The 26,303-nt window shown below is 46.3% G+C and overlaps 1 protein-coding gene across 1 annotated transcript in view; it reads right to left on the bottom strand.

Annotated features, from left to right (window-relative positions):
- The window catches only part of CCSER1 (coiled-coil serine rich protein 1), a 683,371-nt gene extending 663,832 nt beyond the window's left edge, over positions 1–19,539 (bottom strand). The window contains exon 1 of the mRNA XM_069978327.1: positions 19,226–19,539. The gene's annotated coding sequence lies outside the window, so the exon portion shown is untranslated. The remainder of the gene's footprint in view (positions 1–19,225) is intronic.
- Between the last annotated feature and the right edge of the window lie 6,764 nt (positions 19,540–26,303).

Genomic DNA, 26,303 nt, shown 5'->3' with positions numbered 1-26,303 from the left:
AAAGATAGATAGATATTAAATATATTAGATTTTTTACTGTGTTCGAAGCAATTCCAAGTGCCAAACCTGACCCCGGAAGTACCATGAAAACTGTGGCAGATGGAAAGCGAGGGAGGTAAGTAAAGTTTTGGTTTTTTTTTACACCTGCCTGATCACAATCCTTGAAAAAAAACAACTCTCCAAATACCTCTTTAATGGTCTACAATTATACTAGAATTTCAAAATATCCACACAATTTCATGAAAAGTTCCTAAAAGTCCTAAAAAATATTACAAGCCAAAGTTAAAAGGTCAGGGCATTACTTCAATCACATGAGGGATGGAAGGGCGTAACTAGAAATGGCTGGGCCCCATAGCAAACTTTTAATCCCCCCCCCCCACACCGACTGACTACAAACCCGTCAAGTGTAGTCATAACCTTTAACTGCAAGTGCTCGTCAGGAGTGCTTACAATTAAAGGGACATTTGAAGGTCCTAGGAGGCCCGCTCAGCCACCGGGTGCTGTAAATGATGATGGCTTAGGGGGTCTAGTGTATTGCAGAAGAGGCAATTAGGCCCCCTGATGTGGTGGGCCCTGTAGCAGTCGCTATGGATGCTTTGGTGGTAGTTACGCCCCTGGATGGATATTAATTGTATGATCAAGTGGTCGTCCAACCACTGAAATCAGACCTAATCATGAGAAAGAGATAGGGAACCGCAGTCATTCTTCATAAAAAAGGCATTTGGAAAACTTTTAACTTAATAGGGTGTACGGACATCTTAGAAGGAGCTCCACTTCTTGCAGATCCACTCTACTCCTTTTCACATAATACGTAGCTGTGCTGCACACAGCTTCCACGGACATAACAGCTGATCGCTGGAGAGAGGCTTCTTTCTAAGAATAGTTTTGCACAGTTAGGACATCTCCAAGATTTGAAAGCTGCGTTTGTATGGAATGTATAACCTATAAGGAATTCCAGAAAAAAAAAAGAATGCAGCATACCTAGTCCCTTGTGTAAGGTGGGCCTGGGGCATGTTATGTACTTGGTGTGCACTCTTATTTTAAGATTATGTCCATTTTTGTGTTGTACTTCATGATTTGGCCCATTATGGATAAGTAAGTGCCCTTTTACACAGAAAGATTATCTGACAGATTATCTGCCAAAGATTTGAAGCCAAAACCAGGAACAGACTATAAACAGAGATCAGGTCATACATGAATGCCTGAGATTCTCCTCTTTTCAAATCCAGTCCTGGCTTTGGCTTTAAATCTTTGGCAGATAATCTGTCAGATCATCTTCCTGTGTAAAATGGCCCTAAGCTGCATAATATATACCGGAAGCCACAACTAAAGGTCACTTAAAGGTCATGGGTGCTAAGAGCGAAAGTGGTAAGCCTAGCAGAGAAAGAGAGAGAGAGAGAGAGAGAGAGAGAAACCAGTTCACCAGTTATCTGTTGTGTAAGTTACTGTGTCAAAACATTCCCATTCACCACAGTGGATGACTATTAAATCATTTGGGATCTGACCTAGTTTAGGCTATACGGTTCCCCTAACCTTAATGCTAAAGTCAGCTGAACCAACCACCGCTAGAGGGTTTGTCTGACTCTGTAAGGTATATGGCAGCCTCCCAACTCTTTATCGATAGATAAAGACAAGGGTCAGGCATGCTGGGTTTTTGCCACCTGACCCTTTAGTTCTGAGATGGATAACCCAATGCCAGAGCTGTTTGGCTGCGGCTTACTGCTTCCTACCACAACGATAACGTGCCAAACATTTATGTGTATGGGGAAATCAGGAGAGACAACTGTAGGCTGAATGTACATTCAGATAACGGTTGTAAAAGTGTTTGGTCAACATCAGTACAGAACACTTTTTTTTTTTTTTTTTTGTTTTATCAACTCATTCCGAGATCCATAATTATTAATATTTCCCTTGACAAAACTGTATGATGGTAGTGTAATGGTGGCCTGGTGGCACAGGGTGGAGGCAGGATGTCCTTCTACGCTACTGGACACCTGGTCCTGATTCAGGGGACAACGAAAACTAGACAAGACATTTGGGTACTGCAGAATTTTGTCTTTACCAGTCACACCTTACAAAAGGCTTTGCGTTCTTCCTAGCAGGTAGGCACACATCTGAACATTGCGAACAGGAACTGCTCTTTGCCCTTTATACTCTTGAGACCCCAGCAGAGTCTGTTGTCTAATGTCTCAAGGACTTGCACTCAGTTTTATGTTACAGCAGTGTGAAAGTATATGGTACAATAACCACTGTAAAACACAGAACCCCCCCTCTACCAACAACACCCCCCCCCCCTGCAACCCCGCCGCATGTGACACACAGATAGACATTTAGTTACTAAATCTGACACACTTGGTCTCAGTTTGGGCCTCTCATGGTAACAGAGGCATATCTCTGCGCCTTTCCTTTTTAGTGGATCTTTTGATTTATTGCTCTTTACACAATTATTTTTAACCTCTGTTGGAGTTATGTTAAAGTGTTTAGAAGTGTCTACTGACCAATACAAGTAAATAAGAAAAACAAGTCAGTGCCAAGCTATGGAAAAGGCACATGGGTTGTGAATACGTAAACAGATTTAATATGTATAGATGCAGCCAAGTTGAGGTTAAAACATTACATTGCAAGAATATTGCTTCTTTAATCTTTTTACAAAGCAGCATATTTTTTCATGCCATACGTTATGCAGTTTAAGGCTGGGTTCACACTACGTATATTTCAGTCAGTATTGTGGTCCTCATATTGCAACCAAAACCAGGAGTGGATTAAAAACACAGAAAGGATCTGTCCACATAATGTTGAAATTGAGTGGATGGCCGCCATATAACAGTAAATAACGGCCATTATTTCAATATGGCAATAAACAATAAATAATAACAATAAATCAATAAATATTTGCCATTAAATGGCGGCCATCCACTCAATTTCAACATTGTGTGGACAGAGCCTTTCTGTGTTTTTAATCCACTCCTGGTTTTGGTTGCAATATGAGGACCACAATACTGACTGAAATATATGTAGTGTGAACCCAGCCTTAGTAAAGGTGAACTCCAGAGAAGAAAAACTTGTTTTCTATTTAAAGTACATTAAAAGTTATATAGATGTGTCTATACAATGTATTACCGTATCTGTGCGGTTCTGCCACACTGGTAGCTGATAGAAATCCAGGAAGTGAAAAAAATGGCCTATTTGCCAATGCACATTGTCTCCTGCTCCTTCTGCTATCCCCCCCTTAGGAGACAAATCTTTCAGGCCTCTGTCTCACATTGTGTGTGTTTGGTGAGGACAGGCTGATGATGCAGACAGGGTGATTTACCATCTCTGAATGGCCAGAAGCAGCTGCAGAACTAATTTTACTGATTGTGATGAGTGGGGGACTGTGATGAACAGCTGAGGGAAAGCATTGCATTCTGGGAACTGCTCAACCAGGAAGGACAGAAACACAATACAGAGCAACCCCCCCAACAAATGGATTTTTGGTAGTTTCAAAACTGGGATAGACAAGTTAATAATGCTACATGCTTTTGCAGAAGTTTCATTTTTTTAACCTCTAACTGGAGTTCCCCTTTAAGCAATGTGTTATTTTGATTTAATGTTATTCATCTTATTTTCAGCTTTTTAAGGCGTGGCTTAATAGGCTTCCACTATTCCCTCTCAGCTCATCAGCACTAGCATGTAAATACTAAATTCCCTCTGCTGTTTGTGGTCACATTCTTCACCATCAATGCAAACAAGGGTTTCTTTTAAATAAACTGTCAGAAAACTACATAGATTTGTAATTTAGTTCTATTTAAAAATTCCAAGTCTTTCAGTATATATCAGCTGCTATATGTCCTGAAGGAAGAGGAGTTTTCTTTTTAGTCTGACACTGCTCTCTGCTGCCACCACTGTCCGAGACAGGAACTGTCTAGAACAGGAGAGGTTTTCCATAGGGATTTGCTACTGCTCTGGACAGTTCCTGACATGGACAGAGGTGGCAGCAGAGAGCACTGTGTCAGACTGGAAAGAGAACACCACTTCCTGCAGGACATAAAGCAGCAGATAAGTACTGGAATACTTGAGATTTTAAATAAAAGTAAATTACAAATCTATATAACTTTCTGACACCAGCTGATTTGAAAGAAGAAAAAAAAAAGCTGGAGTACCCCTTTATGTTAGAGGGCAACCAGTCTTTTGAAACTTTATTATATTATTATTATTATTTTACACCAATACACCCGTAGTGGTATAGCATTACACAAAATATGGATAGTTTTGTTATTTTTTTTTTTAAGATATAGTAACATTTTAAAAACTTAACCATAACTGGTAATAATTATAGATCAATAAAACAACAGAAATACCATAATGTCTCCTGTACTCCTAGTATGCTTGGCGATATACTATAAATATGTGTTTTTTCACCACAGTACTGATTATGAGCATCCACAAAAACACATTTTAGTTCTCTAGCTGTTTTTTTTTTTTTTTCTTATTCATTCTTTTCCGAAAACCATGTTGGGAAGGGTTTAGAGCATTTAGCGTCCTGTAAGAAAACAGCTGAGGCCACCTATATTCCTAAAAGGAGGATTAATAACCTTTATAATCAAGCAGATTTTACCATAGCAGCAGAAAATTACTAAAGAAATCCAATAAAGCCGGATTAGACCGCAGGACACTAACCTCCTGTAGAATCTGTCCTTTAAAATATGCTAACTGAACATTTTTCCTTTGGCACTTTTCCCATATGTTAAAAACAGGGCCGGTGGCACTGGCTCTTGTATTGTAATATTTCATCTCGCTGTCGGAGACAGCATGGGCCATTTAAAGCGCCACTGTATATTTCTTTAATCAAATCTTTTGTGATTCTTATTACACCGGGAAAATGACTTGTGAAACATGGATGGCGCTGTGAAAAAAATCTATTAAATTAAGGAAAATCAATGAGGTTGCTCTTGTATGGGAGGATAATACATGGTCATGGATCCCATGGTATGGAAAGATCTAAGGCCAATTACATGCCAAAAGCAGTTGAAATGATATCACTTTACAGCTCTCTGTTGTGTCCCTACCCAGAGTCTACAGCCCCGGCATCCTTTCATCTCCAATGCCTAATTAATATTCCGCATTGATAGCGGTTAATACGTTTATTTTTCCTAAACATTGGTGCACTCAGTCTGCTGGAAAGAATGAGGTTCTGCATTCTATTCACTGCCAATGTGCCGGGTGAAGAAAGAGGTCAATGTCACACAATGGTTCAATTTAAAGGGCATTTTTCCTTTAAGTGAAGATTTTTTTTTAAATTCCAGTTAAAAAAAAAACACCTTTTTAATATGCACCACAGCAATTCTTCTCTATCCACACTTTGCTATTACATGATTTGTTAGAATTGGATAAATGTGGATAAATAGGGATTCTACTCAGACATTTATTTGCCATATTTGCTGATGGGAAAGTGACATGGGGGTGACATGGACGGGTGTTAGCTCAATTTCCAGGGAGGTAGGTGGCAGGGGCGTAACCATCACTGTAGCCAGTGGTGTAGCTACCATAGAGGCAGGGTAGGCAGTTGCTTTGGGGCCCTTGCAGGAAGGGGGCCCAGGGGAGAGGGTAAGAGCATGTGTCCTTCTGCTTAACCCCTTATGTACTGCAGTGTGTAACAAGCATATATATATACACACACACACACACACATAGTGCTTTGTGTAGAAGAGGGGGGCCCCTTGTTGCTATGGGGCCCAGTGAATCCTAGCTACGCCTATGACTGTAGCAGTCATAGCAGCTGCTATGGGGCCTGCCTCATCAGGGGCCCCTTTGCCCGCCCCTGCAATATACTAGGCCCCCTGAGCACCAGGTGGCCAAGCAGGCCTCCTAGGTTCTGCAAATGTCCCTTTAACTGCAAGCACTTCTGATGAACTCTTGTCATGCAGTTATGACTAGACGTGATGGCTTAGTGGTCAGTCGGGAATGCGGGGGTCCAATCAAAAATTTGCTATGGGCCTCAGACATTTCTAGTTACGCCCCTGCCAAGTGGGTGTTTTTTTTTTTATCCATCCCCTCCATGGGCATTCTGAAAAAAGTGGTCTTGGCCAGACAACCCCTTTAAGAGATGTGTCTCTTACTACATGTCCTGAACCTAGCTCCAGCCTAATTTTATTGTTGTAATGAAGGACATTACCAGCATTAGAATGTTAGACTTTTTGGAAATTCTAGAGACATGGAGAGGAGGCAACAAGTTCTCATCACTTATTGACTATTACTGTTGACCCAAAGGCCAAACCTTTATTGACTTTCTACAAGGTTTGTGAAACAGCACAACATCTAAAAGAAACACATCCACAGCAAATGTATATGTACAGTATGTTTTATTCTATCACTGTAAGTAATGTGACTATAGCAACATACAACAATAAGCAACACAGAACACTAACCCCACAGATATAACTGCAATGGATGGAGGAAATGTTAGAGAGCATATGAGAAAGGAACTGAAAGGGACGATGAAAGTGTTGGGAAGGTGTAAGGAAGCTTTTTCAACCACACGACTATATCCTTATTTCGTCACTATATGTGGGAAGACTTACACATATGGTGAACCCCCTTTAGAATATTAACCCTATCACGACCATGGGTTATTGATGCATCAATGTCTAGGTCGTTTTAGGACATCAGCTTATGGGATCATGCCAGAAAGTGTCAGAGACTTGTAATTTACTTCTATTTAAAAATGTCAAGTCTTCCTGTACTTATCAGCTGCTGTATGCCCTGCAGGAAATGGTGTATTATTTCCAGTTTGCAGAGCAGAAAAGGTGTCCTATGGGGATTTGCTACTGCTCTGGACAGTTCCTGTCCTGGACAGAGGTGTCAGCAGAGAGCACCGTGTCAGACTGGGGAAAAAACACCACTTCCCGCAGGACATACAGCAGCTGATAAGTACTGGAAGACTTGAGATTTTTTAAATAGAAGAAAATTACGATGTTTTGAAAATAGGACTGCGCTACCGGGATCACCATGCTGGTGCCGAGAAGGTGGTAGGAAACAAAAAATTCACTATTCATCATGGTATTCCAAATCACACCTGAACTGGAGACAAGAGTTGTGTTGCCTCTGGAAGAAAGTGGCCTTGTTTTTCTAACACTGGATAACCCCTTTAAGTATATGTTTAAAATACGTCTTCATTTAAACAGCAGGTCATTATTTAAATAAAACATTCCCTTTAATTCCACCATATCTTCGGTATTCCCCATCCCACTTCTGCAGCTCACAGGCACAAGGAGCACATACAAATTTGATGCAGAAACGCAGATGTTGTCCTTAGACTGGACCCCAGGACCCCAGTGCTATTGTACATTACTGTAATTATTGCATTATATATAATTGTCTGGCACTCTCAGCCACTATGTACAGTCACTATTTACACCATCTGTATTCTCTGAACAAACAGGGGCTCTAATGAGGTGGTAACAGCATTTTCCCTTATATTGACAGAGTATAGCGTTTACAGCCATGTGTTCTCCTTACAGCACCGGGATAGGAGTCTCAATGAATTTTCACTCTCTTACTATTCCTTGTTTTAAAAGCAGATATTTGAGGAATTACTAATATATACTATAAGTGATATGCAGAAGTGCAGAAATGCATGTAGGAAACCAATACTGCATACACAGGCCAAATCTCATCTTTCAATACAATATGGATTTTTTTTTTCCAGTTATGCTTTTGTTCTTTTCAGGTGGCATTTATTCAGATACAGTTCTGTAAGCAGTAAAAATACAGGACATAAAAGCAATTTAGTGATTATTAAGTAGATTCAACTAATCCTGTGCAGTCATTCACAGGGAAAATTGCTTACTGGTTAAAGTGATCAATAAAGAACAGTAAAAACAGCGTAGATTTGGTTTCAAATACAGTGGTATTTTGGTTTAAGAGTAACTTGGTTTAAGAGCGTTTTGGTTTAAGAGCTCACAGTTTTTCAAAATTATGACTTGGTTTAAGAACATTGCTTTGGTTTAAGAGCTCACTGTACTGGGTTGGAGAGCGAGTCGGGGAGGGACATGGTCTGCATAGTGTGGTCTACAGCACTGTACTGACTCAGGAAGTCTCCCTCACCTTCCAAATCATAGCAGATCCACTTCAGGCTGGGGCTTACATCAAGGGACAGGACTGTGGAGGTAATCTCTCCATAGCTGTAAGCCCTCTCTCCCCGGACAGAGAGAGAGATGCATTATGTGCCCACATCTGTCCTGCTCCTTCCTTCATGCTCCCTGCAGTCTCTGTCAGCCCTTGTGTTTCCCATCCTCTCCATTACTATACAGCAACTTATATCACATATTCTGCTGTTTCTGAATGTTTGTTTCATCTATTTTACATGTTATTCAGAATAATAAATCATTATTTTTGGGGTGTGGAACCAATTGTCTGCATTTCAATGATTTCTTATCTTATTTGGATTACAAGCATGGCCCCGGAATGAATTATGCTCGTAATCCAAGGCACTCTCTCTCTCTCTCTCTCTCTCTCTCTCTCTCTGTAACGCCTGGAGTAGTGGATCCACTGGACCGGCACCAGCGATGGCACAAACCTCACCAGGGAGCGGAGTCTAAGGGGCCGCTGGTTTTCACCAGAGCCCGCCGCAAGGCGGGATGGACTTGCTGCGGCAGGCGACCCCCAGGTCGCTACCCCTGGCTTGGTTGCTGGTGACGGCAGGCGAGGCGTGGCAGGAGCAGTAGGCAGGAGATGGCACTGGCAAAGGTCTGCAGGTGAGAGCGCACGTGACAGGCTGAACGCAGGAACAGATGGAGTGACTGGGAAACAGGAACCAGGAACAGGGACTGGGGACCGGGTAACGGATAGGACTCAGGAACAGGGACTGGGACCAGGTAACAGATAGGACTCAGGAACAACAGGGGCTGGGCCAAACGCTATGGGAAGCATGTAGAGGCTCCAACACTAAGGACAGGGCATGCTGGGATTTATAGGGGAGTGATTGGTTGCAACTACCAATTAGGAGCGCACTGCCCCTTTAAATCTGAGACAGCCGGCGCGCGCGCGCCCAAGGAGGCGGGGACGCGCGCGCCGGCCGGCACAGCGGGAGACAGGAGCGTGGAGAGGTGAGGCGCCCCCCGGGGCCGAGGTGACAGCAGCGCCGGGTCCCCGACTATGGACACCGGCTGCTGCATAGGGCAGGTAGCGGTCGCGGCGGCGGCCCGGAACGCGGGACGCCGCCGCGGCCGTAACAGTACCCCCCCCCTTTGGCCTCCCCCTCTTTCTTGCCTGCAAATGGTACAGGAAGCCACAAAGTCTTTGACATCTTGGGATAGGCTGGGCCACCAGTAGTGGCGAGAGATCCGTTGGCCGGTCTTACGGACTCCCGGGTGCCCGGCCTCCAACGAGGAATGTCCCCAGTTCAAAATACCTCTTCGAAGCGCAGGGTGAACATGAGTCTTTCCGGGGGGTACTCTCTGAAGAGTGGAGGTGACGACTGGTACTAGGCGATCAGGCGGTATAACGTGGCAAGGGACCTTCTGTAAGTTCTTCCGGTGGTGAGAGGACACGACCTTAGTCTTGGGTACGGGGAGAGGGTACACCTCGGCAGAGAAGGCATCCGCCGAGTCTTGGTCTTCTGCCGGTAGGCCGGATAGAGGCTTGGCCGGGACAGGAAATGACAAAATACACTTGGTCTGAGGTGACTTGAGACACTGGTGGGAACAGTCCTGACCCCAACTGAGAATCTCCCCGGTTCTCCAGTCCAGCTGAGGGGCATGTTCTTGTAGCCACGGGAGTCCCAGGAGGACCGCGGGGGAAGAATGGGGCAGAACGTAGAAGGATATCTCTTCTTGATGTGAAGGACCCACCTGGAGGACTAAAGATGCGGTCTGGTAGTACACACGGTCGGTAAGAATTTCGCCCGTGACCGAGGAGATAGTCAGGGGCCTGGCTAGTCGGGTCACGGGTAGCCGCCATCTTTGGACCAATGTTGCCGCAATAAAACTGCCTGCTGACCCAGAATCGAGGAAGGCAGTAGTCAGATGATTTTGTCCTGAGGGAGTCCGGATGGAAACTGGCATAGACAGACTTGGAATGGTGGCATTTACACCTAGGGACACCTGTCCCACCGGACCTAGGTGCGAGCATTTTCCGGATGTTTGGGGACGTAGGGGACATCCCAGCCGGAAGTGATCGGAACCACCGCAATAGAGACAGAGATTCTGCTCCAGGCGCCGGATTCTTTCATCAGGCGTCAGGTGAGCCCGTTCCACCTGCATAGGAATCTCAGGAGAGGGTTGGGACATCGAAAGGTCAGGATTCTGGAAAACTGGCGCCAGCTGGGGATGGCGACGGGAACGGGTTAGTGAATGTTCATGCCGAACCTCCTCCTCCCTCTCCGAAAAACGAGTATCAACTCGGGTGGCCAGTAGAATGAGTTCGTTCAGGGAGGTAGGCAGGTCTCGGGCAGCGAGCACGTCTCTCACACGACTAGACAGGCCCTTCTTGAAGGTGGCCAATAGGGCGGCCTCGTTCCAGTCCAATTCAGCTGCCAGGGTGCGGAACTGGATGGCGTAGTCACCAACAGAGGAGCTGCCTTGAGAGAGGTTGAGGAGAGCAGTCTCGGCTGAAGAAGCACGGGCAGGTTCCTCAAAGACGGAGCGAAACTCGAATAGGAAGGCCCGGAGATTGGCAGCAACAGGATCATCACGGTCCCACAGTGGCGTGGCCCAGGCCAGGGCTCTACCCTCTAATAGGCTGATGATGAAAGCCACTTTAGAGCGCTCGGTGGAAAACTGACTACTCAAAAGTTCAATGTGCATGGTGCACTGAGTCAGGAATCCTCTGCACAACTTAGAGTCCCCAGAGTACTTGCTTGGGAGGGCCAGTCGGAGTGAAGAAGCAGCGTCAGGAGATGGTGTGCGCTGGGCAGTAGTCTGCTGCTGTAAGGCGGCAGTGAGTTGCTGGATCTGCTGTGACTGTTTCTGGATTTGTTGAGCCTGTTGCGCGACCACTCTGGCGACGTCACGGAGATCTGGCACCTCGCCGGGATCCATGGTTGGAGCCTACTGTAACGCCTGGAGTAGTGGATCCACTGGACCGGCACCAGCGATGGCACAAACCTCACCAGGGAGCGGAGTCTAAGGGGCCGCTGGTTTTCACCAGAGCCCGCCGCAAGGCGGGATGGACTTGCTGCGGCAGGCGACCCCCAGGTCGCTACCCCTGGCTTGGTTGCTGGTGACGGCAGGCGAGGCGTGGCAGGAGCAGTAGGCAGGAGATGGCACTGGCAAAGGTCTGCAGGTGAGAGCGCACGTGACAGGCTGAACGCAGGAACAGATGGAGTGACTGGGAAACAGGAACCAGGAACAGGGACTGGGGACCGGGTAACGGATAGGACTCAGGAACAGGGACTGGGACCAGGTAACAGATAGGACTCAGGAACAACAGGGGCTGGGCCAAACGCTATGGGAAGCATGTAGAGGCTCCAACACTAAGGACAGGGCATGCTGGGATTTATAGGGGAGTGATTGGTTGCAACTACCAATTAGGAGCGCACTGCCCCTTTAAATCTGAGACAGCCGGCGCGCGCGCGCCCTAGGAGGCGGGGACGCGCGCGCCGGCCGGCACAGCGGGAGACAGGAGCGTGGAGAGGTGAGGCGCCCCCCGGGGCCGAGGTGACAGCAGCGCCGGGTCCCCGACTATGGACACCGGCTGCTGCATAGGGCAGGTAGCGGTCGCGGCGGCGGCCCGGAACGCGGGACGCCGCCGCGGCCGTAACACTCTCTCTCTCTCTCTCTCTCTCTCTCTCTCTCTCTCTCTCTCTCTCTCTCTCTCTCTCTCTATATATATATATATATATATATTCTCTCCGTGTTTGCGTGGGTTTTCTCCCACACCCAAAAGGAAAACCCATACAGATAGGTGAAGCGCTGCGGAATCTGTGTGCACTATACAAATAAACAATTATTTATATATATGTATATATATATATATATATATATAATTGTTTTCAGTTTCTTCTAGCAAGTGTCACCCTTCCGCTTATCTCAGCTTGATCGTATTACAAGGACAGTCATATAAAAGCGGACAAAATGTAAACTTTGTATAATGTTATGCACAGTGCCTTCTCTCGGTGCACAGACGGGCTGCCTGGCTGATGTGAACGTCTCCGGCTCTCTGTTATCTTACTCGCTGTAATCTCCAGCTGCCGCCAATTTCACAATTGACCTAATTCAAATCCACCAAGGCAATGGTCCGGCACTATGCAACATACAACATATGCTGCAGTGTTACACAAGAGGCATGGGTCCATATATACAGAGAAGACTGAAGGTGCTCAGCATAAACAATTAGAATATATATATTGTTTATTGTGGAAAACTTACATAGTACAGCAGGTAGAGGGGAGAAGAGACAGCGGGTGCAATCCCAATGTGAAGGCTGTTACTTGCAGAAGGCTCTTCAGTATGGGTGCCTTTACACAGAAAGGTTTATCTTACAGATTTTTGAAGCCAAAGCCCAACTGACCACTAAGCTGTCAGGTGTAGTCACCTGGTGCTGCAAATGATGACTGCTCAGGGGGCCCAGTGTATTGCAGGAGGCGGGCCCCATAGCAGCTGCGATGGCTGCTATAGTGGTAGTTACACCCCTGAGTGGGGCCCAGTGTCTCAGTGTCCAGTGAAGAGTGTATATACTGTAAGCTGACATATAGTCAGAGCTTCTACCGCTTGTTATTGCCAGTAAAAAAAAAGTTGCACTGGTCTCTTACTTTTAAATCTGTCTAGCTTTGCAGTTTACCGACATGGCGGAGACTCCTCTAGCTATAACTATACTGTTATACAGTTGCCAGTGGCTCTTGTATAGTAATATTTCATATTGCTTTCTGAGACTGCATGAACCATTTAAAGTGTCACTTTAAATAACATTAATCAAATCTTTTGTGATTCTCATTAAACATGGAAAATGACTTGTAAAACACGTATGGCTGCCCAGAATAATACAGACCTTGCTGTTGAACAAGATGTTTTATTAAAGGGAACCAATCACCGCCACAATGCCTATGAAATTATATTTATGAGGCCTCAGTACTGATACCAAACATGTAACTGAGATCACTGACCTGCTTGAGGTTGGCCTGCACCGTCAGCTCCCCAGTCTACTGTGCTAGTATTGGTTTCTGAGAGGCTTCTTTCTGGCATTGCTTACCCAACCTACTCATGGGGTTGCACCAGTCACATACTAGTAAAATCATTCTGCATTTCTGTAGGCCCTTGCTGCTATACCCCTAACTTTTACAGATCCCCACCAGCTATAATTACAAGGATGCACCACGCACATGCTTAATACAATGTAACACAGGACTATGGCCCCCAAACCCAGCAGAGGCAGATAGTGCTCCAGGGCAAGCGGTCAGGACTTCTCAACATAACTGCAGTAATAAAATAACAGTAACATGTAACATGTTTAGGGATTGGCTCCTCTGGGCTGGGGAACACCCTCCTAGATACTTCCAGATCATTTGCATATCACTAAAAAAAATCAATAAGAAAAGGTATACTTTAGTAGGCAAATTCATGCTAACAGATCAGGTGTAATGGTCACCTGCCTAATATCATGTAAGGCTCCCAGTGTCATCCAGACATCTCTGACCCATTGAGGTGTAAACTCCTCAAGACCTCCTCAAGGTATGTGACACAAAGATGCTAGGTGCAAATCCTAAGGATCTTTTTAGACACTCCGATCTTCAGCCGTCCATGGCCACAAATGAGTGCCATGCTGGGAGATCGGCACTTGTTTGCAGTACCTTTATATTGCACTACTAATCAAGCTGCTGGGCTGCACAAACAATCATTATATCGTTTGTTTGGCCATTTTACTACATTGTTATTTGCTGCACATCCTCCATTTACAAAGCAAGATGTGAGGCCGATAAACAAAAGATATGATCAGCCAAGGATTGGTGTTTTCTCGCTTCTCAGGTGATCACTGTCACTTTTACATGGGACCATTATCAGCTAAATGAGCGTTTCTAGCAACGTTCCTTGCAGTGTCAGACTGGGATACCTGGGGCCCACCAGAGGAAATGATCCCTGGGGCCCACCAAAGAATCGGTAAAAAGCGACATACTGACCCGGCCCTATCCTGCATTCATCTGGATCTGCGACAACTCCCTTTTGAATGACATGTTTTCAGTCGAACTATAACTCTCAGAATACCCTACACTCATAAAGCTTTAATAATGGGTATGTTGGGAGTTGTAGTTTCAGAGAGAACAAACCTTTAACAATTGATTGTTGTGCAGAAGCTTCTGGTGGCCGTAATCTGTTACAAGCATCAGCCCTGAAGGTCCAGCACTATATCTTTCTACAGTGGCAGCTCATATGTACTACAACTCCCAGCATATCCTGAGGGATGCAGACTATCAGTAAATGCTGGGAGTTGTAGTGCCTGCAGCTTTTGTAGTTGGGGAGTCTTAGGTACGTTGTACACTGGAAGCTTTGTGGGAGATCAGAACACATAGTTATGTGGGGGCTCAGTGTGTGGAAGTGACCCCAAATAGATATAAATAAATAAATATATATATATATATATATATCACCATACTGTACCTATCAACATACCATCACACTGTTACTGACCAAATCCAGTACACAAAGAACAATAAATTCTCCTGCTCCTCCATTATCATACTACTACCTCCTTCATCCTCCATCCTCCTTCCCCTCTATCATCATACTACTACCCCTTCATCCTCCTGCTCCTCCATCATCATACTATTACCCCTTCATCCTCCTGCAGCTCCATCATCATACTACTACCTCCTTCATCCTCCTGCCCCTCTATCATCATACTACTACCGATTCATCCTCCTGCTCCTCCATCATCATACTATTACCCCTTCATCCTCCTGCAGCTCCATCATCATACTACTACCTCCTTCATCCTCCTGCTCCTCCATCATCATACTACTACCGATTCATCCTCCTGCAGCTCCATCATCATACTACTACCTCCTTCATCCTCCTGCCCCTCTATCATCATACTACTACCGATTCATCCTCCTGCTCCTCCATCATCATACTATTACCCCTTCATCCTCCTGCAGCTCCATCATCATACTACTACCTCCTTCATCCTCCTGCTCCTCCATCATCATACTACTACCTCCTTCATCCTTCTGCAGCTCCAAGATCATACAACCCCTTTATCATCATACTACTACCTATTCATCCTTCTGCCCCTCCATCATCACACTGCCCCCTTTATCATCATACTACTACCCCCTTCATCCTCCTGCTCCTCCATCATAGTACTACCCCTCCATCATCCTCCTACCCCATCATCCTACTACCCCCTTTATCCTCCTGCCCTTCCATCATCATAGTAGTTCCCCTCTCATCCTTTTGCCCCTCATCACCATACTACTACCCACTTTATCATTCTCCTGCCCCTTCATCTGTGTTTTAAACAAAAAACAACTATACTTACCTCACCTGTATGCTTCCTCTAGTCCCCCAGCGACTCCTCTCCCTGCTCTGCATGAGTGAGTTCACTCGCGCCGGCAGGGGGCGGGGCTTCCCTGGACATACCCGAGACATGGTGTCCACATGTAGGCCTGACAGCTGTTGCAGCGTTCGGCCCTGGGGCCCACTGAGGACAGGCAGCATCACACTATGGCTGTCTGGGGGCCCCAGCTGCTGGGAGTGGGGGAGGGGCCCACCGGAGGATCCTCCGGTGCTCCGGTGGCCCAGTCCGACACTGGTTCCTTGCCATGTAAAAGGGCCTTAATTTCTATAGGTTGTAAGGTGAGACCTCGATTGAATTGATATCCAGAGTATTTGGACAATACAAAGTCTTTGCCACATTCCTTAAATTATTCCTAAACATGGTAAGAGACATTATGCTGAAAGAGAACACAACCTTTAGGGAATACTGCTGTCATGAAGGGGAGTACAGTACTTTGCAGAAATTTTCAAGCAGATCCAATGTGTCAAAGTAATATTCACATATTGTAAATGCTAGTACCCAAGGCATCCTAGGCCGCAGAACATTACCCATGATGCTCCTCCAGCTTGCCTTCTTTCCATGGTGCACTATTATGCCTACCCTTTCGCAATGGACATATATCCATCCACATGTTGTAAAAAAAAAAAATATGCAATTCATCGGAATATGCCACTTTTTTCCTTTGCTCCATGGCCCAGTTCTAATGCTAACTTGCCCATTGTGGGCAGTGATCCACATGTCAATAGATATTTAACTGGTTTGCAGCTATATGTATATCAAAAGTTCCCAAGTTTGTGAGATCATGGCTTTATAACATACTAACCACTTTATATCAGGAATACCCAGTCATCCAAGATTCTGCTTCCACATCAACGTCACACACTGACTGTTCACCTGCTGCCTGACACATCCCACTACCTGACAACCTCCCATGGTTTTAATGTTATGGCGGATCAGTGTATGCATACTGTACATTATAGCTTCTTATCATTGACCGTATTACACGGCCAGAAGTCTCAGGCTTACAGTGCAGAGCAGGATAATTCCAGCTGATACATACTTAAGTGTCTAAAACCCCAAGTAAACATAAAGGGCAAGGCGTTTCCTGAAGTCACATGTCCCATCACACCTTTCTTACAAGGAATTCCTCTCTGAAGTACGTCTGGTTAAAGAATGACAGACTCAGTATTATGAAAGTATGAAGTGACGTCCCAGGCTGTCAGGAGTGGAGAGAGGAGGGCTTTACAACCAGTTCTATGTCTTCATTACAATCATATCAATCACTGCCTTTGGCTATTGTGTACTTCTCCACCTCTCATGCAGTGACATATGCAAACACCCAGGCAAGAATAAGTGACAGCAATTCCCTGTCATTATAAGGCTATGTTCAGACCTCGTATGAGACCGGCCGTTCCGTGACCCAGGCCGGTCTCTGAAAAGATCATCCCGGCCGGTACTACAGTACTGACCGGATGATCTTTTGCGCCGCAGAGTTCTGATGCGGGCGCATCCATGCGTGCCCGCATCAGAACTCCCCACTGCACACTATGGAGCGCGTGGCCGGAGCTGCTCGCTCCATAGTGTGCACTGACAGTGTTTACTGTATTGTAGTGTATGTACTGTATGGAGCGCTTGGCCGGAGCCGCTCGCTCCATAGTGTGCACTGACAGTGTTTACTGTATTGTAGTGTATGTACTGTATGGAGCGCTTGGCTGGAGCCGCTCGCTCCATAGTGTGCACTGACAGTGTTTACTGTATTGTAGTGTATGTACTGTATGGAGCGCTTGGCTGGAGCCGCTCGCTCCATAGTGTTCACTGACAGTGTTTACTGTATTGTAGTGTATGTACTGTATGGAGCGCGTGGCCGAAACCGCTCGCTCCATAGTGTGCACTGACAGTATTTAATGAATACATAGCCTAAATGTGCATTATACAGCGCCATGCCTTAGCTGCTGCAGGCCTTCATTATATTAGTCAGTCAATGTGGACAGAAAGTTCACCTTTACAGAAGTTGACATCAAAACTAAAGGGAAAAGGCCTGTCCCGGCTGATGGACTGGCCACTTAGCCTGTCAGTGACTGCAGTGGTGTACGGCCCCAGTTGCTGACTGGCTGAGCAGTGCCTCAGTCGGGTTGTGACATGTCAGTGCCGGAGATCCCGGAGCCCGGCAGGGGTCCCAAGACCGGTCCTGACACTCACTGCAGGCACGGAGAGAGGTAAGTTAGTACTTGTAGTCAAATTACCAGCTGCTGGATTTAAAAAAATCGCTGGACTTCTCCTTTAAGAATTTTAAGTCAACATGTACTATAGTTTCATATCCTATGTGAATGCTCTAAGCTTCCAACTGCATGCTTTTATAAGGTCAGAGAACTTCTCTGTGACTGCTAATATTCCTATAATTTACAGTGTGTGTGTGTGTGTGGGGGGGGGGGTTGTAACATAATAGTATATTCATGATTCACTATATTTCTCCTATGCTCCAATAGGGTAACCTACAGTTTGAAGTTTTACCCAACCAATCCATACAGTGTAACTTGTAATGGAAAAAGAACAGCTTTGCATACATAGACATTGTCATCATCACAACGCAAAGGAAACACATGTGTTCAGCACAGCAAAACTTCAGAACATTCCAGATATAGAATCATAAAAAAACAACAATTTCCTCTATTTTAGGGCCTGCATAGCCTTATTATAAAGCATAAAACAAACAAACACTACATTCCATAGCAATAAATAAAGAAATAAACCCACAAAATAATTCATAACCAGTTGACATTGCACTTCTGACCCAGAGCCTTGTCCATATCGCTGTATGGCGCTGAGAGGAGTACATGTAAAAGTTTGCATAGGGTGTTTAATTATTTATAGGGGTAAATCTTGCTGAACAATATCTGCCTCTGGTCTACACTTAGAAACTACGACTGTATTCCCATAGACAATATCATTTAGTAAATGGGATGAGCTCTAATGAGCTTATTGGGTTTGTACATTAGAGATAATGATGAGTGAGAAAGGAGCGAGCACTATGAAATTATTACTATGAGTCATAACACAACTAGTAATACTTGTATAGTTGGTATCATTGTTGCCGCCTATTGTTTAGCACTCTATATAGTAAGGGTGTTCAATGACTGGCAGGCGCTCACTAAGGATGGGGCTGACAGCTCTAGTGTGTGACTTACTTTACTGTCAGATCCCACACAGGGCTTAAACAAGCAGAACAAAGCAATTTGTTCAGTATAATTCCCAGATTGGCAAAGCGTGCTATAGCCCATCAAATGGGGAAGCGAGCAATATTTACTCTTAACACCCCCCCCCCCCTCCTCATGGTCAATTCCTTGTTTGAAAGGACTGCGGCTTTTCCGGGATCTCTGCAGCCTCCTCCAGCTCACATGCTGCAGTACAGACACAAACACGCTCAGCTGTGCTCACACCGCACATGACAGCACTGGAGAATCAGGTTACTGGCACTGCAGAGCATGCCAATGACAACAGCTACAGTACCATCCACCTGCCTGATGGTCATCAGCATGCACAACACTGGCGGTGACCCTGCATCAACCTACGCAGGCACCTGTCACATAATCCTGGAGGTACGGCGCAGGCCTGGGAGCATGCAGCTGAAGCACACCTGAAAGGAGGATGAGGGTCATCTGTCTCTACGACAAGAACTCCCCATCTGTTCCAACAAGTCAAGGAGAAAGGAAGGGGGGGTTAGGGCAATATCTGCATTGGCAGTAACAAGCAACCTTACTGTGTATATCAGATCTCTGTCAGCTCCCTCTGTTCGCCTTTAAATGCTCTTTCTGCTGATGAGCTGTAGAGCGCAGTTCTAGTTGATCATAGTAAAAATCCTCATGCCAGGGGTCTCCATGCCAAGTCCTCTCAGCCTGGTAAGGCGGCAGAGTAGTTGTGAAGTGGACGGATTGGTAGCTTCTCAGGCAGCTGATTGTGAAGGGGAAGAAGAGAGCAGGAGGAGGAGCAGAAGGGAGGGCTCAGTCACTGAGATTAGGAACACAACTATGTGTGCGTCTATGTATGTGTGTGTGTATATACTATGTGAATCCAGCACTGCCACCTCAGAAGTAAAGCAGCTCAAGATCAACCTCTCGTCTCCGTCTCTCCTCCCTTAGCTCTTACGTTGGATTTCTGTCCGGCCTTCTTCCCTCACAGCTTTATTGAACGGACACTGAAAGAAAATGCAGCTAGGAGAAAGGAACGTACTCTCATCTTTCTCGTCAAATATCTCAGACAGCTTATTGACGTGTGTCGGGGGGACTCGTGTGCGCAGTCACAATCGTAGATTAGATAGACTAATATTATCACGGTGCATGCTGCAACCCTTGGAGCGTGTATCGAGAACCATCCGGCATTCACATGGTTACAGGAAAACACTTGGATATGAATTATTTATTAAAAAAACATTTTCCTAGAAATTCAGGGTCTACAAACAGGAAGCAACTGATATACGGAGGCATTTGAGCAATGGAAGAGGATACGGTACAATAAGGAAAATGTGGATCGATAGTTTTTTATGATCGTAACTGTTCCCAGATATGGCTGATACGTGCAAACAATAGAGCAAGGGACGTCAGTTAATATTAGTTCATATGAGTTAAAAATGTATGGACCTGTATAAACTATTTACAGTCTAATGGCCCTATTCCAAGGAACGATTATCCTTCGTTTGCGGACGATATCGACCGCTACGGACGATAATCGTTCCGTGGAATAGAGTGCAACGATCAGCCGACATTGTTCATGTCGGCTGATCGTTGCAGTCGCTTGTTTTTCAACATGTTGAAAAACAAGCGACTGATATAGCAGCGATCTGCTGCCGTCGCTCCGTTGAATAGGAGCATCGGCAGCAGACGCTGCTATATCCTATGGGCTGCCCGGACGATCAGCGATCCTCCGAGCAGCCCCCCCGCAACTCCCCGCCGCCCCTCCCGCACTCACCCGCTCGCTGCAGCCGCGTTGAATAGCGGCGGCAGCGAGCGGGGAACGAGGAGCAAACGAGCGCTAATAGCGCTCGTTTGCTCCTCTAAAACGACCCGTGGAATAGGGCCATAAGTGCGATGCCCTGGCCCCTGGGGGCTACTTCCGCAGTGCTGGTGTTATGAGCGGGCAATGACCGGGGCAGCTGCAGGGGTTATACTTGTCACGGTATAGGCCTGAGGGCGGCACAGCTGTAGGGCCGGTCTGTGGAATCTGCGGGTGATGATGGGCATGCGATTCTTCGCTGCACTTAGTCAGGGCACCAGTTAGTGGACACCAATGCCAGGGTTCAGTAACAGCGGTTTTATTATAGATGAGGTAACTAGTAGCAACAGTTCTGTCCGGATGCAACCGGGTATATAGCAGGCTTTGACAAATAAAGCAGGAGTGGTGCTGCATAGGCTGTGAGAATACATGCCGGATGATGGGAGTAGGAGTATGAGAGAAATAGCGTTGCTGGGTGGATTAGCTTGAGAGTAATACTTGCTGTGAATCCTTGTAGCGATGATTAGAGATAACGGAATGACACCCAGATGAGAGAGAAGACTCCGGACACTTGAGCAGGCAGATACAGCCGAAGACTTGAATATAGCAGAGCACCTGATCCACACTTCTAGTGGTGAAGTGGGAGCTGCAGAGAAGAAGCCCAACTCCTCTGAGGCAGGAGAGGGACGACACACAACCTCCTTGCTTGGAAGCAGGGGGAAGACTCCCTTGTTAGGAGGAAGTGGGAGGTCACATGGTTGCTCCTGGCCAGAGCTAGTCGGCCATTGGAGGAACCATGGTTACAGGTCACGTGATCAACAGCCTTGCATACCACTGTACAATGCAATAATACACAGGAATACATGAGAATACACATGAGAATGCACATTACCAGAGAATACTAGGGGAAAACCAGCAGCAGTTGCAGTGCAAACCCTTACCAGAACAGGCATTGACACAGCAAGAGAAATGGCCATAATAGGAGTAGTAGTCTGCATGTTCTGGGACACTGCATAAGGCTATGTTCACATTATGTAAGAGACCGGCCATTCCGAGACCCGACCGGGTCATGGAACGTCCGGTCTCTAAAAATATTCCCGGCCAGTACTGGCCGGATGATCTTTATCGCTGCTTAGTTCTGATGCGGGTGCATCACTGCGCTCCCGCATCAGAACTCCCCACAGTACACAATGGAGCGAGCGGCTGGAGCCGCACGCTCCATAGTGTGCACTGACAGGGTTTTTTTTCCGGCCGCTATTCACTGAATGACATGTCAGTTTTCTACAGCGTTGTTAGGGATCCTGGCTAGAGTGTATACTGTGTGTATACACTCCGGCAGGGATCCCTTTAGTCTGAAGTGGGGATGGTCGGAACTTGCCGAGGTTCGGGTTCATATGAACCCGAACGCTCGGCAGCAGATTCCCACTGTCTGCCCGCTCTGTGGAGCGGGCGGATCCAGCGGGAGTAACGCCTGGAAAACTGGGATACAGCCTATGGCTATGGCTGTATCCCAGTTTTCCAGGCGGTCCTCCCGCTGGATCCGCCCGCTCCACGGAGCGGGCAGACAGCGGGAATCATTACCGAGGGTTTGGTTCGGACCATCCCTAGTCTGAAGCACTACCTAAGCTCCACGGAAATCACGGCTGTTGAAACAACGGCCGTGATTTCAACGGAACTTATGTAGTGTGAACATAGTCTATGAGGTACTGTTATTTAGAGACTATGTAACTAGTAAAAGAAAGAAAATATTAATCTTTTCGTTAAAAAACACATTCAGTAAAACCAGTTAGTTTTGTATTGCTTCTAGTGATGGCACAAGGTAAAAAAAAAAAAAAAATTCTAAGAAGCAATATCAACAAGTGTCAGAGATAACTAAACACTCATGTTGTCTGGCCCAAACCCAGTTTAGGGTGTTTATACGTGCAGTGTAAGGCGGCTATGACGTCCAGAGAAGTAAAGAAAAAAGAAAAGGGGTGTATCATGTCACCATGTGAACACTTGTTTTTTATACTGAATGTGCAGTATACAGTCAGCAATTTTTTTTACTGCAAATACTCAACTAAAATATCATACTGTGCTCATATTATAGTGAAATAGTATGAGGTATTCCTGATTAAAGAGGTTATGCAGTGCTACAAAAACATGGCCACTTTCTTCCATAGACAGCAATGCTCTCGTCTCCAGTTCAGGTGGGGTTTTGCAATTAATTTCTATTCATTTCAATGGAGTTGCAGAACTCCACCCTTCAGTTGCAGTACCTCAGCCAAACTGGAGACAAGAGCGGTACTGTCTCTGGAAGAAAGTGGCCATGTTTTTGTAGCACTGAATAACCTATTTAAAGGGGTAGTGCGGCGCTAAAAAAATATTCACAGAATAACACACATTACAAAGTTATACAACTTTGTAATGTATGTTATTTCTGTGAATCGCCCACTTCCCCGTGTCCCCCCCCCCCCCCCCCCCGCCCGTGTACCCGGAAGTGTGTGGTGCATTATACATTACCTGATCCGTTTCTAGCCCGTCCGCCATCTTGTGCCAAAGGTCATCTTCGGACGGATGGCCGAATCGCTGCCAATCGCGGCTGAGCAGCTGATGACGCGGTGGAGGGCGGACGAAGATGACGTTTGGCACAAGATGGCGGACGGGCTAGACACGGATCAGGTAATGTATAATGCACCACACACTTCCGGGTACACGGGCGGGGGTGGTGGGACACAGGGAAGGGGGGGATTCACAGACATAACATACATTACAAAGTTGTATAACTTTGTAATGTGTGTTATTCTGTGAATAATTTTTTAGCGCCGCACTACCCCTTTAAAGGAATATTTGTCCATTTTCTATCTGCTTTATAATGTTACATGGTTAGTGTTCTAATAGCAGTGACCATCCAAATGCCAATTCAAGGCTTCTGGTGCCAAGGTTTCATACATCCACAATTTTTGCATGTGGATTAAAGCTGGCAGTGTGTAGATGCCTTATCCAGACAGAAAGGCCTGTGCGTAACCAGAATAAAAACAGCTATAATTAATTGAATACTGGATTCACAATACGTCATAAAGCATATGAGAGATATGTATAAAGTTTATTATATTACCACTTACATTGCTAACAATGTTCGTGCAGCCTTTGCTGAACGATTATCGAGCCGTGTAACAGGCTCAGTAAGCGAGCACCGATCTAGCAGATATAGGGCCGTGTAATACGATCTTTAGAACATACATGCTGTCTTTCAGTGTCTTCTACATACTGTGGTTCCTTTCAATGCTTTGATGGAGCAGAATGTAACAAAAGCCAACATGGAGCATTGTGATGACAGAAAAGAGAGCTAGGAGAGCTCTAAACCCCCATAAGGAAGCATTACAACTTACAGCACCCTACATTTGAGGTGCTCCAGAAGGAGAGGATGGGCCCTCATTGTGGATATGGAGGCAAGAAGCTAAAAGAGAAGCAGCTGGTGTCTCAGAAGAATAAAGGAAAAACTTCTATAAGCTGCACTGAGAATTCTCATATTAGAGAATCCCGCCACCTCAGGGAATTCATTAGCTTCCTAGGACTGTAATTAATAGTCTTAATTAAAATAGTGTTAATGATGTAAATAGTTGTTAGTGAGTGTAGTTATAATAATGGTATGTAAATGCCCATAGTTCTGTTTTATCTTGCACCTAGTGTTTTTTAGTGGATAGTCCTAGTAAAGTCTGTATGCTTGATGTTGTAGCAGTATGTACCGTATTTTCCGGCGTATAGGACGACTTTTTAAAAATTGGGGATAAAGTCGGGGGTCGTCTTATACGTTGGGTATGGTCACCCCATGCGGTGGGGGGGGCTCAACCCCATTGCCACCGTATGGGGTGACCACTGTAAAAAAAAAACAACATTTACCTCACATAGGGCGCAGGCAGTGTGACGTATACTACCTGCGCTGCAGGCGGAGATCGACGAACCTCTCCCTAGCAGCCAAGCGTCTCATCGGAGAGGCTCGGAGACGCTCGGCTGCTGGGACAGCTGCAGGAGAATGAGAGAGGCACCGGAAGTTGCCAAAGCCTCTCTCATTCTCCCGAAGCTGTCCCGGCAGCTAAGCATCTCCGAGCCTCTCCGAAGAGAGGCTCGGCTGCTAGGGAGAGGTTCGGCAATCTCCGTCTCCAGCGCAGGTAGTGTACGTCACACTACCTGCGACGTGAAAGGTACCAGAGGCGCGCGGAGGACGGGAACGGGGCCCAGATGAGTTAAATGTTTGTTTGTTTTTTTAATTTAGCTACAGTTAACCTCTGCCTGACCGCAGCAGGGGTTAACATTTTCCGTCGTATAAGGCGGACCCCTGACAATCTGCTTAAAAGTCAGGGGTCGTCTTATACTGCAGTGATTTTCAACCTTTTTTGAGCCGCGGCACACTTTTTGTACATAAAAAATCCCGGGGCACACCACCAACCAAAATGGCACAAAATGACACTAAAACAGTACATATTATACATATAGTTAATAATATAGATTCTAAATGTATTTATACTTACTCAGTGTGAAACCTATGCCTGTTTTCTTCTCCCCCCTGTGCTTCTCTCCCCCATGCTTCTCTCCCCCATGCTTCTCTCCGCCATGCTTCTCTCCACCATGCTTCTCTCCACCATACGTTTCTCCACCATACTTCTCTCCTGTGCTTCTCTCCACCATACTTCTCCCCCTTACTTCTCTCCTGTGCTTCTCTCCACCATACTTCTCCCCCCTGCTTCTCTCCTGTGCTTCTCTCCCCCATGCTTCTCTCCACCATACTTCTCTCCCCCTGCTTCTCTCCACCATACTTCTCCCCCCTGCTTATCTCCTGTGCTTCTCTCCCCCATGCTTCTCTCCACCATACTTCTCCCCCCTGCTTCTCTCCATCATACTTCTCCCCCCTGCTTCTCTCCTGTGCTTCTCTCCCCCATGCTTCTCTCCACCATACTTCTCTCCCCCTGCTTCTCTCCACCATACTTCTCCCCCCTGCTTCTCTCCTGTGCTTCTCTCCCCCATGCTTCTCTCCACCATACTTCTCCCCCCTGCTTCTCTCCACCATACTTCTCCCCCCTGCTTTTCTCTTGTGCTTCTCTCCCCCATGCTTCTCTCCTGTGCTTCTCTCCCCCATGCTTCTCTCCACCATACTTCTCTCCCCCCTGCTTCTCTCCACCAAACTTCTCTCCCCCCTACTTCTCTCCGCTGTTTCTCTCCCCCATCCCCAGGTTTCTCTCCCCCATGCTTCTCTCCCCGTCTCTCCCCCCCTGTTTCTCCCCCATGCTTCTCTCCCCCATCCCCAGGTTTCTCTCCCCCATCCCCAGGTTTCTCTCCCCCATCCCCAGGTTCCTCTCCCCCATTATTTTCTCCTGTTTCTCTCCCCCATCCCCAGGTTTCTCCCCCCCCCCCCCTTCCTCCGCACCTCCTCTGAGATGGTCGCCGCTGCTGTCCGCCTCACCTACTGGACGCCCGTAGGGCCCGGACGTGCTCCTCCAATCAGCAGAGACAGGGAGCGTGGTGCGCTGCAGCGCACCACGCTCCCGGTCTCTGCTAATTGGATAGGCGGACAGCAGCAGCGGGGCGATCTGCAGGGGCACCATAGTTTAGGAAACTTTCCCCGTGGCACACCTGACCATGTGTCGCGGCACACTAGTGTGCCACGGCACACTGGTTGAAAATCACTGTTATACTGTATGCCCAGTCACCTTTTACGCCGGAAAATACGGTAGTTAGAATGAGTAACTATAACTACTCTGGTTCTACTATTTGTGTTTTTAGAGTCAATGGGGAGATTTATCAAACATGGTGTAAAATGAAACTGGCTCAGTTGCCCCTAGCAACCAATCAGATTCCACCTTCCTCACAGA

Source organism: Dendropsophus ebraccatus, chromosome 7, assembly GCF_027789765.1.
Source record: "Dendropsophus ebraccatus isolate aDenEbr1 chromosome 7, aDenEbr1.pat, whole genome shotgun sequence".
In the NCBI taxonomy this organism is placed as follows: Eukaryota; Metazoa; Chordata; class Amphibia; order Anura; family Hylidae; genus Dendropsophus; species Dendropsophus ebraccatus.
The sequence above is the reverse complement of the archived record's forward strand: the minus strand, read 5'-3'. Positions and strand labels throughout refer to the sequence as shown.